This window comes from Symphalangus syndactylus, chromosome 1, assembly GCF_028878055.3.
Source record: "Symphalangus syndactylus isolate Jambi chromosome 1, NHGRI_mSymSyn1-v2.1_pri, whole genome shotgun sequence".
Taxonomy (NCBI): Eukaryota; Metazoa; Chordata; class Mammalia; order Primates; family Hylobatidae; genus Symphalangus; species Symphalangus syndactylus.
This window is the reverse complement of record NC_072423.2, coordinates 115,762,457-115,777,326: the sequence shown is the minus strand read 5'-3', so window position 1 is coordinate 115,777,326 and position 14,870 is coordinate 115,762,457. Positions and strand designations below refer to the sequence as shown.

At 46.3% G+C, this 14,870-nt stretch overlaps 1 pseudogene; it reads right to left on the bottom strand.

Moving 5' to 3' along the window:
• Window positions 1–705: 705 nt before the first annotated feature.
• Window positions 706–1,122, bottom strand: LOC129491027 (small ribosomal subunit protein eS24-like; annotated as a pseudogene).
• Window positions 1,123–14,870: the final 13,748 nt, after the last annotated feature.

Here is a 14,870-nt window from a genome sequence, read left to right as displayed (position 1 = left end):
GGTTTGGTGTACAGATAATTTTGTCACCCAGGTAATTGGAATAATGCCTGATAGTTTTTCAATCCTCACCCTCCTCCCATTCTTCACCCTCAAGTAGGCCCTGGTGTTGGTTGTTCCTTTCTTTGTGTCCACGTGTACTCAATGTTTAGCTCCCACTTATAAGTGAGAACACGTGGATTTGGTTTTCTGTTCCTGTGTTAATTCACTTAGGGTAATGGCCTCCAGTTCCATCCATGTTGCTGCAAAGGACATGATTTCATTCTTTATTATGGCTGCATAGTATTCCATGGTGTATATGTACCATATTTTCTTTATTTAGTTCACCGTTGATGGACATCTAGGTAGATTCTATGTCTTTGCTATGGTTAAGAGTGCTGCAGTGAACATACATGTGCATGTGTCTTTACGGTAGAATGATTTATATTCCTTTGGGTATATACCCAATAGTGGGATTGCTAGGTCAAATGGCGGTTCTATTTTAAATTCTCTGAGAAAACGTCAGTACTTTTCACAGTGGCTGAACTAATTTACATTCCCACCAGCAGTGTATAAATGTTCCCTTTTCTCTGCAATCTTACCAGCATCTATTATTTTTTACTTTTTAATAATAGCAATTGTTTGATGTTTTTTTTCACATGAAAATTTATGGTTTATTAATCTTCTTGTGAAAAATCCACAACAGCCACAGAGAACATCACTGCAGCACCTTTACTCCTTTGGCTTTTTGCCAGCACCAACGTTGGCCTTTGCAGTCCCCCTGACTTTCTTCATTCTGTTCTTGTGTTCCTCTCGTTGCTTTCTTGAGGTCTTTTTCTTCTCATACAGGCCAAGTCTTGCGAGTCTATGTGTGGGTTCATTTTTCTTTGCATAATCCAGGGAATCGTAAATCATGCCAAAGCCAGTTGTCTTGCCACCACCAAAATGAATTCTGAATCCAAATACAAAGATGACATCCAGTGTGGTATTGTACATTTTGGCTAGTTTTTCCCAAATTTCTGTCTTAGGCACTGTTGCCTTCCCGGGGTGAATGACATCAATGACCATTTATTTCCTCTAAGTAGTCGGTTGGTCATGAACTTTCTAGTGCGGATAGTTACCGTGTCGTTCATGATGGCGGTCTAACCTCAGATAGCCAGGGAAGAAAAAAGCTGATGATACTTTAAATGGCAATTAAGCTCCATAGCTATAGAACCAACCATGCACATACTTCAGTTGAAGGTGATGCCAATATGAATAGTTATGGCCAAATGTCAGCACACACTATCGTAACAACCACGTCAGAGATGCCCGACTGTGAAAGGCTGCCCAATTTCAGAGATGTTACAAGTTTTTAGGCTGGGAGCAGTGGCTCACACCTGTAATCCCAGCACTTTGGAGGCCAAGGTGAGTGGATCACCTGAGGTCAGGAGTTCAAGACCAGCCTGGCCAACATGGTGAATCCCCATCTCTACTAAAAATACAAAAAATTTAGTCTGGTGTGGTGGTGGGCACCTGTAATCCCAGCTACTTGGGAGGCTGAGGAAGGAGAATCGCTTGAACCTGGGAGGCGGATCTTGCAGTGAGCTGAGATCACGCTACTGCACTCCAGCCTGGGCGACAGAGAGAGACTCCACCACAAAAAAGAAAAAAAAAAAAAAAATTTTTAAAATGCGCATCTTAGAATCAATGAAATACAGGTTTCTGGTTAGGTGGGTGGCAAGAACCCCATTTTATTTATCTGGGTGACCTTCCCACAGAATGTAGCTCAGGGCTTACATGGTATTTCAAAAATATTTATTGTCGGAATGAAGCCAGCAGTTAATCAATATATATATTTATTGAGCATTTACCAGGAACAAGGTCTAGTTGGAATGCATATTTGAAAACCCAAGCCAACCCCTTTTTCTTAAAATAATAATTTGATTCTCTTTATCCTTATTACATTTCTATAGCTGTTCTTAGCCAAATTGAAATCTACTGCTATGTCAGTGGGCTTTTTGTTTCTTTTCCGCTTGAGTAATAAATGCACCCAACTGGCCATCCTAGATTTTGGAGAGTTGCACTCCCTCTCCTTAAGGGTGGAGTTTGAGTTTCTCTTTGAATCAGCCTCCTGTGTTTTTCTCCATCTCTTCTTCCCTTCCTGCCCTTGCCCTCGCCTTAGTTCCCACCAAAGGTCTACCTTCTGAGGTCTTTCTTCCAATGTGTCTTGGTGTTTCTCTCTTCAGATTTAAATACTCCCAGGTTTTGGGCTCAGTCCCCTGTATGCACTCCTGTTTCTTAAATCAGCTTATTCCTAGCTGACTCTACAGAACATGTTCTTGCTGGGATGCTCCGGTAGAAAGAGGTCTGTGGAAATGCATGCAGTGAACAGCTCATTCCTTGCCCCCTCTTCCCATAGTGCATGTGAGCATATTGAACGCTCTGACAAGTCCTGTGTTAAGGAGGCTTGTCAAACTCAAAGATTTCCCAAATGCATTTCACCTTGAAGCCTTTGGCCACATTGTATTGATTCAGTGACACTTTCTTCCTCTTACATTTGAACATTTCTGAAATTCGGATGCATGTTATAGCTGATCAGATAAGAACACAGTGGCCAGGTGCAGTGGCTAATGCCTGTAATCCCAGCACTTTGGGTGGCCAAGGCGGGGGGATCACTTGAGGTCAGGAGTTCGAGACCAGCCTGGCCAACATGGTGAAACCTCATCTCTACTAAAAATATAAAAATTAGCTGGGTGTGGTGGTGCACACCTGTAATCCCAGCTACTAGGGAGGCTGAGGCAGGAGAATCTCTTGAACCCGGGAGGTGGAGGTGGGAGTGAGCTGAAATCATGCCATTGCACTCCAGCCTGGGCAACAGAGCAAAAAAACAAAAAAAGGACACAGTGTGTGTTTTTTTCTTCCTTAGAGGTACTTGCAGCAGCGGTGTAAGATACATCAATGGTATTTGAGATGGATAGGGTATTCATGGTTCATCTGTGGATATTCTTTTGAGCCAGTGATAAGAGTACTCTGTATTAAGAAACCCAGCTGTCAGCTCCTGAAGCCCCATCTCTCTTTCCCTACTGCATGGCCTTCTTCCGAGGTATTCTTCAGTGTAGTGAGAAGCCCACATTCACAGAGCTTGCTGCCTGGTCTCCTCTGCTTCAGACAATGACCTTAACATGCCTTTAGTAATGGGTGAAAGTTATAGTCCATTTATGCAAACCGGACCTGTCCATGGTCTAACAGTATTTAAGGGATTGGCACAAGTCTTATATTCATTCTTTCCAGACCTTTCCAAATTCACTCCACTCCATTAAGAAGATGTGCTTTAATGGGCTGTTTTAAAAAATAAAGCTGACAGCTGTTTTGAGATTGAATTCACATACCACGAAGTCCACTCTTTTGAAGTGTACGACTCAGTGATTTTTCGTATGTTCACAAGGTTGTGCATCAATGACCACTATCTAATTCCAGAACATTTTCATCACTCTATAGGCTACTGAGGGAAATCAAAATATTTCACTCCACAATATACTTCTGTGACATATTTTGAGATGGCTGTTCAGAGGGTCTGCAAACAGAAGTAGCCCCGCAAAGCTGTCATTTGTGGTGGAGATTTGCATCCGTAGAGAAAATTTGCATTGATGCAACTAGAGCCACCATTCTTTCTATAATCTCAAGATGGTCTATACACTTCTGCATCCCATTGTGGGGTCTGGGTAATCACGCTGTGATTCCCAGCTTCCACCATGCACCCTAATACATTTCTATGCTTTTTCTCCTGTTAATCCGCCTTCTGTGAGTTCACTTTTTTGCAAAACTTCAGAGAGCAAAGGGGATGTTTCTTCATTGGCTCCTCTACTGCTTTTTCTTTTTTGGGCTGTTGTTTGAATTTTTTTGTTTTGTTTTGTTTGGAGACAGAGTCTTGCTCTGTCCCCCAGGCTGGAGTGCAGTGGTGTGATCTTGATCTCAGCTCGCTGCAACCTCTGCCTCCTGGGTTCAAGCGATTCTCCAGCCTCAGCCTCCCAAATAGCTGGGATTACAGGCGTGCATGACCACGCCTGGCTAATTTTTGTATTTTTAGTAGAGACGGGCTTTTGCTATGTTGGCCAGGTTTGTCTCGAACTCCTGACCTCAGGTGATCTGCCCGCCTTGGCCTCCCAAAGCGCTGGAATTACAGGCGTAAGCTACTGCGCCCGGCCTGGATTTTTCAAGTAATAAAATATATTTGAAGGGTCCAAGGCTAGTCCCAAGAAAAGTGCCAAGAAAGAAAATAGCATAAACAAGAAAGTGTTCGGGAGGAAGACTCATACCACCTCCAAGGGGTATGAGGGAGATGGGGTGAACTTCATCAGTGGCAGGGGTAGTTTTTTCTGGGAGCATTTGTCTGTTTGGGCCTCCTGGGGTTGGATGGGGTAGGCCAAACCACTCGTCTTTGCTTAGAAGTCAAGAAGGGTCTCCAGGCCAGGGGAGGCTCCTCTGCTCCTGTGATGCTCAGAGCACTTGCTGCAGTGTGCTATTCCCCAGGAAGGACTGACAGGGGAGGTTTACTAAGACAGGTGTGAGTCTTGGCATCAGGCAGGCCTGGGTCTGAATCTGCCAACGACCTGTTTTGTGACTTTGCACAAGTTACTTTGCAGCTCTGAGTTTCAGTTCCCTTATCTATAAAATGTTCATCAGAGTGTCTGTTTTGCAGTATTGTACTGAAGATTCAAGAGAATACTTGCAGGGTACAGACAGAACCCTACAATCGAGGCCGGAGGACGCAGCCATCACCTGTACATGGCGGCATCATGGCCATCCATGGAGCAAGCCGTAAAGCTTCCTTCAAAAGCCTGGAACAGGCGATTTAGGCAGCACGAAGGCAATTAGGAAAGAGCAGGCTCTGGGAGAGGTGGGGATGGGTTTCAGTGTCTGAAGGGCCATTCTCTTGAGGCAGGACTGGAATTCTTGTTTGTATCTCTACAGAGCAGAGCTCTGGGTGTGGTTTGGATGTTACAGGAAGAGGACTTTTAGCTTAGTTCAAGGAAGAGCTATTTGTCCAAAGAGGTACTTGGGGTGGAGAGAATCATCTCCTGCGCTGTGAAAAGTTTGCAACAAATGCTGGGTGACTGTCACCCGAGACCACGCTGGCCTATTCTAAGACACTGACTCTCAGCTGCAGAAACTCACAGCCAGTTGGGGCCAACTCTGGAGCAAGCCAGGAAGCACATGGCATATGATGTTTGTCCATCTTCAAGTTCTCTCTCTAATGACCCTGTTCCCTGGCCCACTGTATCTCCCACCAGAGCTGGTCCTCTCTGGGGCTGGCCCTCGTGGGCCATACACACCCTTCCCTTCTCTGCTATAAACACTCACATTGCTTTGGTGCCTGGATCTCACCTGTCATGAGGGGAATCAAGACCAAAATTAATCCACACCGAAGTGTGAGAGACGGACAGAGTCTTACAGCTGTTATTCATCCCACTCCCGCATCCCAGTATTAATGTAAAAAAGAAATACCGTTCCCTAGGACCTACTGTCCCATAAGGAGATTCCTGCCCAGAAGTAGTTCTCAACCTTAGCCACCCATTGGAATTACCTGGAGTTTCAAAAATATGGATGCCTGGGTCCATATGGAACCCAGGGATGGGATTTCACTGGGGAAGGGGAGGACAACAGGGAGGCTGGGCATTGGAAGTAACTGAAAACTTCTCAGGTTACTAACATGCAGGCAAGGGTGAGATCCCACAGTGCTGGAGCATCACCCTTGCCCCTAGACACTTTGGGTGCTGCAGCATGCTCTGCTCAGATGTTGGTGGCTTTTCTCTCTTTGGGGTGCAGGTCTCCTCTGCTCCTCTGTGAAATGCGCTTCAGGGCTCCACTCCCCACAGCTTCTGGTGCTGCCAAGTGTGAGTGGCTAAGATAGTCTCATTCAAGAGTGATGTATTAGCAAGCCCCACTGGCGACCGATCTAAGCCAAGTCCTCCAATCAGCTGTGTTAGTAATGAGATGTGTTACTGTTCTAAGGGTACACACTCGAAGACCACCTGCCTTCAAATCTAGCCTACTGTTATGATCTTTACCCTTTATGAGCCTCAGTTTCCTTACATATAAACTAGAGATAAATAACTGCATCTACCTGATAGGGTTGTTATAAGGACCTAATAGGACCAAATAATGGAGCATAGTGCCTGGCACTCAATGAATACTTGGAAGCATTCGCTATTATTACGAACACAGTTTTTTTTTTTTTTGAGACAGAGTCTTGCTCTGTCACCCAGGCTGGAGTGCAGTGGTGTGATCTTGGCTCACGGCAACCTCCGCCTCCTAGGTTCAAGCCATTCTTGTGCCTCAGCATACTGTTTGTCTTGCCCTCAGGTTTGGTTTCTGTTGCCGCTGTTGTTTTCTTTTCCAACATCATAAGCCTCTTGCTTATCTTTCCATGTCTGCACACAGGAAGCAGCATCACTTGTTTTTCATGTCCTGTGCATCGAGGCACACTTTCTGCTCCTCTTTGTGCCTCCCGCCAGCCAGGCCCACAAATGGTAGGACTTGTGCCCCAGGCTGCTGTATGAGTCAGAGTCAGGCAGGAAGCAAATGGCAACTTCACTGCGGTGACTGAGGAATGCTTAACCAACGCGCTGCCGTTGACAACAGTGTGGGCTGGTAAAAGGAAACAGCCGGGAGCCCCACAGTGCCGGTGCCATCACCGTTTAGTGTGACTGTGCATTTGACTAAGTCACAAGAGGCCAGGCCTGTGACTTGTCTGAGGGAAAAAACCGCCAGAAAACCAGGTGTCTGGGCTCCCAATCAGTAATCTTCATTGGGTTTGCTTTGACTGGAAACAAACAAAAAAAAGCTTAGTTATTTAAATTCCATTCATGAATCTAGGAGGGAGCTTAGAAATTAGCCTTTTCCACAATCAAGACCAATTAGTCAACTCTTCTATTGTAAGTTTTCATCATTTTTCTGTTTACCCAACTTACAAATTGCTTTTTAAGTCATGACTTGAAGATTTATTCCTGGCAAATGTTTTTAAGAGCAAAAATTTGGAATCAGTGTGAGTGTCCCCAAATAGGATAATGGGAAAGTAAATGAGGATACATCTACTCAGTGGACTCAGTGGAAAATATCTTAAACTGTATGAAGAGTTTGCAATAAAGTGGAAAATGCTTAGCTGTTATGTTCAAGAAAAATTATGAAGCCTAATTTATTTACAGTGCCATCATAATTATGCTAATTCATATAGGCACTGAAACAAAAAACCCTAAAACTTACATAAAGAAAAATAGACTGGAAAGGAAGACACCAACATGTTACTGATAATGATTATCTTTTTATGGGTGAAGTGTGATTGATTTTTATTCACTTCTCTCGATGTTTCCAAATTTTCTCCACTGGTCATCTAATACTTCCAGAATAACAACAGCATTAACTACAAGATCACAGTTCAAAGAAACAAAAGTCACTGAGATAATTTGACAACTGGTCTATATCCAGAGCCATTAATATACTCACAACTTCTGACCAAGTCATTTCTCTTAGAAATCTGTCCTGAGGAAATAATTCAGCTCTCAGAAAAAGCCCCAGGCAGGGAGATGTTTACTGCAGGGAAAAACTGGAAACCACCTAGATGCCAAACACTGTAAAAATAGTTAAAGAAAACGAGGTTCAGCCGCTTGACACCACTATGTATTCATTAGGAAAGAAATTGATGACAAAAAGCGTGCACTGTAATGCTAAAAACAAAACTCAGCATTCACAACTAAATGTGCAGTATGATAACAGGGTTTGTTTATTTTTATTGATTTATATTTTTTTGAGATGGAGCCTTGCTCTGTCACCCAAGCTGGAGTGCAGTGGCACCATGTAGGCTCACTGCAACCTCTGCCTCCTGGGTTCAAGCAATTCTCCTGTCTCAGCCTTCCCGAGTAGCTGGGATTAGAGGGGCATGCCACTACACCTGGTTTTTGTATTTTTAGTAGAGATGGGGTTTTGCCACGTTGGCCAGGCTGGTCTCGAACTCCTGACCTCAGGTGATCCACCTGCCTCGGCCTCCCAAAGTGCTGGGATTACAGGTGTGAGCCTCCGTGCCCGGCTATAACAGGGTTTTAAAAATGCTATAGGTGCTGAAAAAAAATACTCAAAGAAGACGAGATGAATGGTTATTGATAGTGGGGCAGGGTGATGAGATTGTGTGTAGTTTCTTTTCTTGATTCAGCATTTTCTGTAATGTACTTGTCTGCATTTATAACTTTAAAACGTAATGAGTAATCAAACAATTACTTGGTTCCAAACCACAGAGTCCAACAGGGAAGGTGGTGGAGAGCAAGCCCCTTTGTCGGCAGTAGAACAAGAGGGAAGGAGCCATCGAGGAGGGACTGATGAGATCTGACTAACTCCAGCACTAACTAAGCAGTGAGTGGGTGAAAAGAAATTGCTGGGCCTTGCAGGGGTCGAGGTGGGGAATGGAAAGATAAGGAATGAAGGAATGCAAAATACACAGTTCCGCGGAAATCACTCAACAGTCAACAGACCACTTCTGGTGGACGAACATCAAATTCTGTCAAATCCCTCCTACTCTACAGGTCAGGGAGAGGGGGGCTTAGGGCAGCCTCTAGGCGACCTGAAGAGGGGACATGCCCAGTAGGACATAGGAAGCCTGAGTGCAGGGGTCAGTACTGCCAATCTTTAACAGAGGATGCTGGGATTGACCAGAGCGCCCTGAGGCCACAGTGTCCAGCTCCCAGTGTCTGTGATTTGCATTGCCCTTTTCTCTTGAAATTCTCTTCCTTATCCTCCAAGGTGTGGCCAAAACGGCTTCCCCTCTGAGGCCTTCCTTCGTTTCCCCTGCCTGGACGGCACATTGTTTATATGTGGGTCTACAGCTCAGTGCCACAGCTCAGAACTGATTTTGTTCCATCTGAAAACAGCGGAATATACACCTGTCAGCTGAAGAATGGTTAGGATGTTCCATATACTGTGCTTGGTTCCCAGTTGTCCCGGGTTGGGTTAGAGCCTGGGTCTGTGTATTTGTGCTCCAGTTACTTCATGCTGCATAATAAACATCCCAAAACTTAGGGGCTTTATTTTGCTTGCCTCTGTGGTATCAGCTAGGGCAGCCAGAAGGCTGGGGCAGGAATCTCCCAAGGCTCGTTTCACTAACGGCTGGTGACTGGTGCTGGCTGTCAGCTGGGACCTTAGCTGGCACTGCTGGCTGGAACACCCACGAGTGTTCCTCCCTTTATGGCCTGGGCTTCTTCACAGCATGGCAGCTGGGTTCCAAGAGAGAGAAAGGAAGAGAGAGAGAACACGTCAGACAGGAGGAAGCTGTATTTTCTTTTATGACCTAGCCTCAGAAGTCACACAATGTCACTCCCCTGTGTTTCATTGGTTAGAATCGAGTCACTAAAAGGGACTCATAGTCAAGGGAAGGGGAATGAGGCTCTACCATTTCCTAGGAGGAATGTTGCGGACAGGTCTTCAACCCCCACTGTTGGCCTTTGTTGTATGCCTCTTTTTTGTACCTAACATAGAGCCCTGAACAGAATATTAGGCAAAATTGCTGGTTGAGTCAAGTTGCTTTTTGGATTGGTACAGATCTGGGTGCAGAAGATAGATTGGAATGAACCCACTTCCTTCCCATTAAGTCATTCAGAAACACAAAATGTTTGGAGAAGTCAATCATTTTTTGCCTCCAGCTGCCCACAAGCTTGGGAGTTGACTAGGTCAAGGTTACTGTCTACATTCTGTCCCCAGTTTCCCTACCTAGCCTTTCCCCCACTGTGGCATAATGTCAATACCATGGTTTAATCAGATGGGTACCCTCACGGTCTCCCAGCAGGGATACCCCAGGGCCTTTGCTCAGGTAGTTTCCCCTGCCTGGGATGCCCTCTCTGCTTCTCCCTACTTTCTGTTTTTTGTTTTTTTGAGACGGAGTCTCACTATGTCACCCAGACTGGAGTGCAGTGACATGATCTCTGCTCACTGCAACTTCTGCCTCTTGGTTTGAAGGGATTCTCATGCCTCAGCCTCCTGAGCAGCTGGGATTACAGGCACGCACCATCACGCCTGGCTTATTTTTTAATTTTTTGGTAGAGATGGGGTTTTACCATGTTGGCCAGGCTGGTTTCGAACTCCTGGCCTCAAGTGATCCACCCGTCTTGGCCTCCCAAAGTGCTGGGATTACAGGCGTGAGCCACCGTGCCTGGCCTTCTCCTTACTTTCTCACTCCTATCCAGTCTTCATCACCCAGCTCAAAGAGCTTTCTTAGCATTTCCCTCTCATCATCGTCACTCGCGCCCCAAGCTTTGCCTCAGCAAAAAGAAGTGACTAACAAACCCATATTCCCAAAGCCACAACCCTGCGCCCATAAGGGAGCTCAGGGCGGCAAAGCCAAAGCCCCTGGCTCCAGGCAGCAAGGCAGAGTAGGGCGATCCGGACCACAGGAAAAACCAAAGCAAGAGGAGGTGGCTCCTTCTCACCACAGCCAATGCCACCAGAGGAAATTGAAGGATAGATTGATCTCTTTAGAGAGGCATAAAAATGCAAAATTTTATATGAAATTCCTTAATTTGTAAAGGTTGATAACTAATTTAAAAAATTAGGCTGCAAACGAATCCCCTGGGCAACATTTGCCCCTCTCTCCCCTTCACAATTTTTGACTGAAAAGGTTTGGGGCTGAGAAAAAGGGTTTAGGGAGGGCCTTGGGGAGTGTGGGATTTCCTCTGGAGACTGGAAGCTAGAAAGGGCCAGTGTGTTGAGGATGAAACTTCTGGAGGGTTCTTGAGAGGCCTTGGTGCAAATGAAGCTCCCAGACTTGGACTCTGCTCCAAGGGAGGCATCTACCACCGCAGCAGAATGGGGCTTCAGTGGAAGTTGGGTTGAGTTATAGAAAAATAAAACCTTCGGCAGGGCGCAGTGGCTCACGTCTGTAATCCCAGAACTTTGAGAGGCTGAGGTGGGTAGATCACCTGAGGTCAGAAGTTTGAGACCAGCCTGGGCAACATGGTGAAACCCTGTCTCTACGAAAATACAAAAATTAGCCAGGTGTGGTGGTGGGCACCTGTAATCCCAGCTACTCGGGAGGCTGAGGCAGGAGAATTGCTTGAACCTGGGAGGCAGAGGTTGTGGTGAGCCAAGACCACACCACTGCACTCTAGACTGGGCAACAGAGTGAAACTCCGTCTCTAAATAAATAAATAAATAAAAATAAAAAAATAAATTGTGGTCAGGAGAACCAAGGGATGCCCCAGTGGACCACCTGAGTGCCAAACATATTCTTGCCTGCCCTCGTTGTGTAATCAGCAACGCTGCTTTCTCCTGATGACCAGGGTCCCATTACCCACGATGGGATGGTGGCTCTTCTCCCTTCCTGCTGGTCTCTCTGCACAAAGAGCCAAAAGTGACTGAAAAGCAGCCATAGCTAGGAGTTTGATGGAATCCTCAGAGTGTCACCAGTGGAAGTGTATCCTCCTGTAGGAACCAAGATCTCTAAACCACAGAGCTGTGGGAATGGGACATTGAAACTGGTTAATGTCCCATCCTATATCTCTGTGGTTTAGAGATCTTGTCCTGGAAGTGATGGTAAGTGGGGTGACTCAGGCTTCCACCCCTTGATTTCCAGGTGAACCACTCCTCTCAGGGGGTAGGGGCACAATACCATACAATGCCTGTTGGCTTAGAATGTCAGGATACATAGTGCCCTCTCCAGCTGGTGCTTTGGCTGCCTGGACCTTCAGTGACCATTCCACCTCAGGCTGGCCTCTAGACGATGAGGACGTGGTATCACCAGGGACCTCATGGTCACTTGCCTTTGCAAAGTAGGTCTCTTTGTCTCAATGCTACATGGGATCCTGTATTGGTAGACCACATATTCTGCAGGTGCTGGCCAAGGTCTGTGGGCATAAAAGGTGAATCCATGCCCACAGTATGGGTCAATTCCACCCAGGGTGAATTGCTGCTCCTTCTAAGGAGGAAGGGGTCAAATGCTGAACTAGCCACTGAAAGGCTGGTTTGGCTTCCTAAGGGTTGTTGCCATTTCGGCCTCAGTGTTGGTCTCTGGGGCTGTTGGGTTAGACACTGGATAGTGGCAGTTGCCGCATCATCTTGGAGAGTAGAAGGCCGTGGTGTCCAGCCCATGCACAATCCTCCCTCCGTTCTGCCTTGATGGGTGTGAAAGAACCCAGCTTGTGGTAGCATGCACTGTTCTGCGGTAACTACTCTGTTCATGTACCCATGTGGCCGGTGATGGAGGCTGGGAAAGTCACTCTGACCATGTGGCTATTCAGTGCCTTTCCTGTAGTGGGTGCTCTGTGGTGGACATTGCTGTGCCATACGATTCAGTGCCCATTCCTGTGCGCCTATCCTCTTGTCTTGCAGGTCACACTGTGCCCCTTCCCAAGGGTCCATCCAGGTGCCTCTTTCACAGCCCTCCTTGGTCTCTTTCTTCCAATTTTTCTCTTCTGGGCCCCTGAGGAACTAGTGCAGCCATTTTCTGCTGCCTGCATGCCTGTGTAAATTCTAATTTAAGACCCCTTCTCTTTCTATGGGGAGGGTTTTCTTTCCCTGCTGCTTTTCAGGGCTGCCCCTGGATGGAGTTGTGGTCAATTTTTGGCCCTCACCCACAAATTAGGCTGAGTTATTTGTGAACCAAATGCAGCCTTCCACCCAAGCCCCCAACTCATGGTCATTGGTGTGGCCTGAAGGAGGGAGGGGTGGTCCTGGTGCCAGAGTGTGCAGATGACACGAGGTCTGGGCCATCTGCTTGTACAGGTGACTTTTGCCCTCTGGCCCTGCTTGGACGTAATCCTGGAGGTGTCACTTCCATCTTATGATGGCTTCCTGCTGAGTCTGACCTTCTGCTTTGGTAGATGTGAAAGAACCCAGCTCATGATGGCAGCCTTGGCTGTGTAAGGGAGGAAATATTTCACCTCTACTGTCTTAGAGTGTTTTGGCTGGGCCTGAGAATTAAGTTGATTTAAGATGGATCAGTAGGAGAAAAGCATACAAATTTATTTCATACAAGTTTTATGTGGCACAGGAGTCTTCATAAGGAAATGAAGGCCTAAAGCCGCAGTTAGAGTTGAATGCTTATGAACTGAATTGAGCAAAGAATATTAAGTTGTAAAAAAGCAACTGAACTGTGTGGGGAGGCTAAAAGAAGGTAAGTGATTTTCACTAGCTTTGTTCAGAATTCTGTCAGTCTCAGCTTCTCATCCTTGATGATAACACTGTTACTTTCCTTCTAGTATGGGGAGGGCATCTTTTATAGGGGAACTTCATCTGCTTTTAAGAAACAGCATGGAGCCTGGAGTGATATTCTTGCACTTACTGTTTTTCAAGTGCCTTTCACTCAAAGGAGTTGACATGCCAGAGTGGAATACTTTGGGGTGGCATGTTCTTACTTCCTTTAGCTGTGTGGTCACTTTAAGTCCCATGGCCAGGGCCCAGGAACTTGCTAGGTCCTGTTTTTCAGAAAGTATGTAATTCTCCACTGCAGATGGCATGACCTTCCTGCAGAATCCTAGTCAGCTACATTGATCCTTCTATTGAGACTTGTTACAAACCGCAAACAACATCTTTTCCCACCACAGATACCTCTAATACCAGAGGGTCTGCTTGTCCATAAAGCCCAAGTGGCTGGGCCCCTTGTACTGCAGCCTGGACCTGCTGCACAGCTCTTTCCTGCTCAGAGACCCACTCAAGCTGGCCCTGGGCCTGACCATCAGTACCTGGTTCCAGGCAGTATTCACAAGTGTGTCATATGCAGCCTTCGAGTCTGAAGAAGCTGACCAGGCATTATACTTCCTTCTTAGGGGGAGGTATAAGAAGCCATAATGTGCTCGTTACTTAGGAGGGCTGTTCTGGCATGCCTTGGATCCCTGGGCTCCTAAACACTTGCCTGATCTGGCGGGTGCCTGAGTCCCCACAGGAATTCTCTCCCATCCCCTGGAATGTGCATGTCTTATTGACATCTCTAACATGCTAGTCACTTCTTGATCCTCTCTTCCAATGACGTGATCTCCTCAGTGCAGCGGATCAAGGATGCTGTGAGGGCTGTCGACATGAGATAGGTCCCCACGTTACAACAGAGGACAAGGGAGTTAACATAGCCCTTGGGCAAGGTCAGCAATGTGCACTGCTGCCTATCCCAAGGGGAAGTGACTTGTTTCTGATCCCCTTTTCTTATAAAAATGTAAAAAAAAAAGGAAAACGCATTCGCCAAACTATGACTGCATACTGTGTATGTGAGGCCTTGTTCATCTGCTGTAGCAAAGATACTACATTTGGCAACAGCCACTGAGGCTACGACTTGGTTAAGTTTGCAGTAGTTCATTGTCATCCTCCAGGACCTGTCTTTTGTAAGGGACCACCACCTCTGTCTGCATCTTTTAGAATGTTTAACAGTGGAACTAGTCTTTGCTAGTCCTCCAGGGATGTGATATGGTCGGTGGGGGGGTAGCTTCAGTATCTTCCATTTGGCCCTTTCTACTCTGGTAGCTCCCACCCTACAGCCATGGAACTAATAATGGGGTTTTGCTTCCAAATATCTCCATTAGGGGATTAGAGGAATGACCACCAATCCTCTTCATAGATGAACCATGTAGACCCTCTGTGAGCTGGGCTAGTAATCCATGTATTACCTCAGAGGTTGTTGTTAAGGTCAAATAAGATAATACAGGAGACAGCCAGGTGCAGTGGTTCATGCCTATAATCCCAGCACTTTGGGAGGCCGACGCAGGCATATCGTCTGAGGTCAGGAGTTTGAGATCAGCCTGGCCAATCTAGAGAAACCCTGTCTCTACTAAAAATATAAAAATTAGCTGGGTGTGGTGGTGCGCACCTGTAATCTCAGCTACTTGGGAGGCTGAGGCAGGAGAATCACTTGAACCTGGGAGACGGAGGTTGCAGTGAGCTGAGATTGT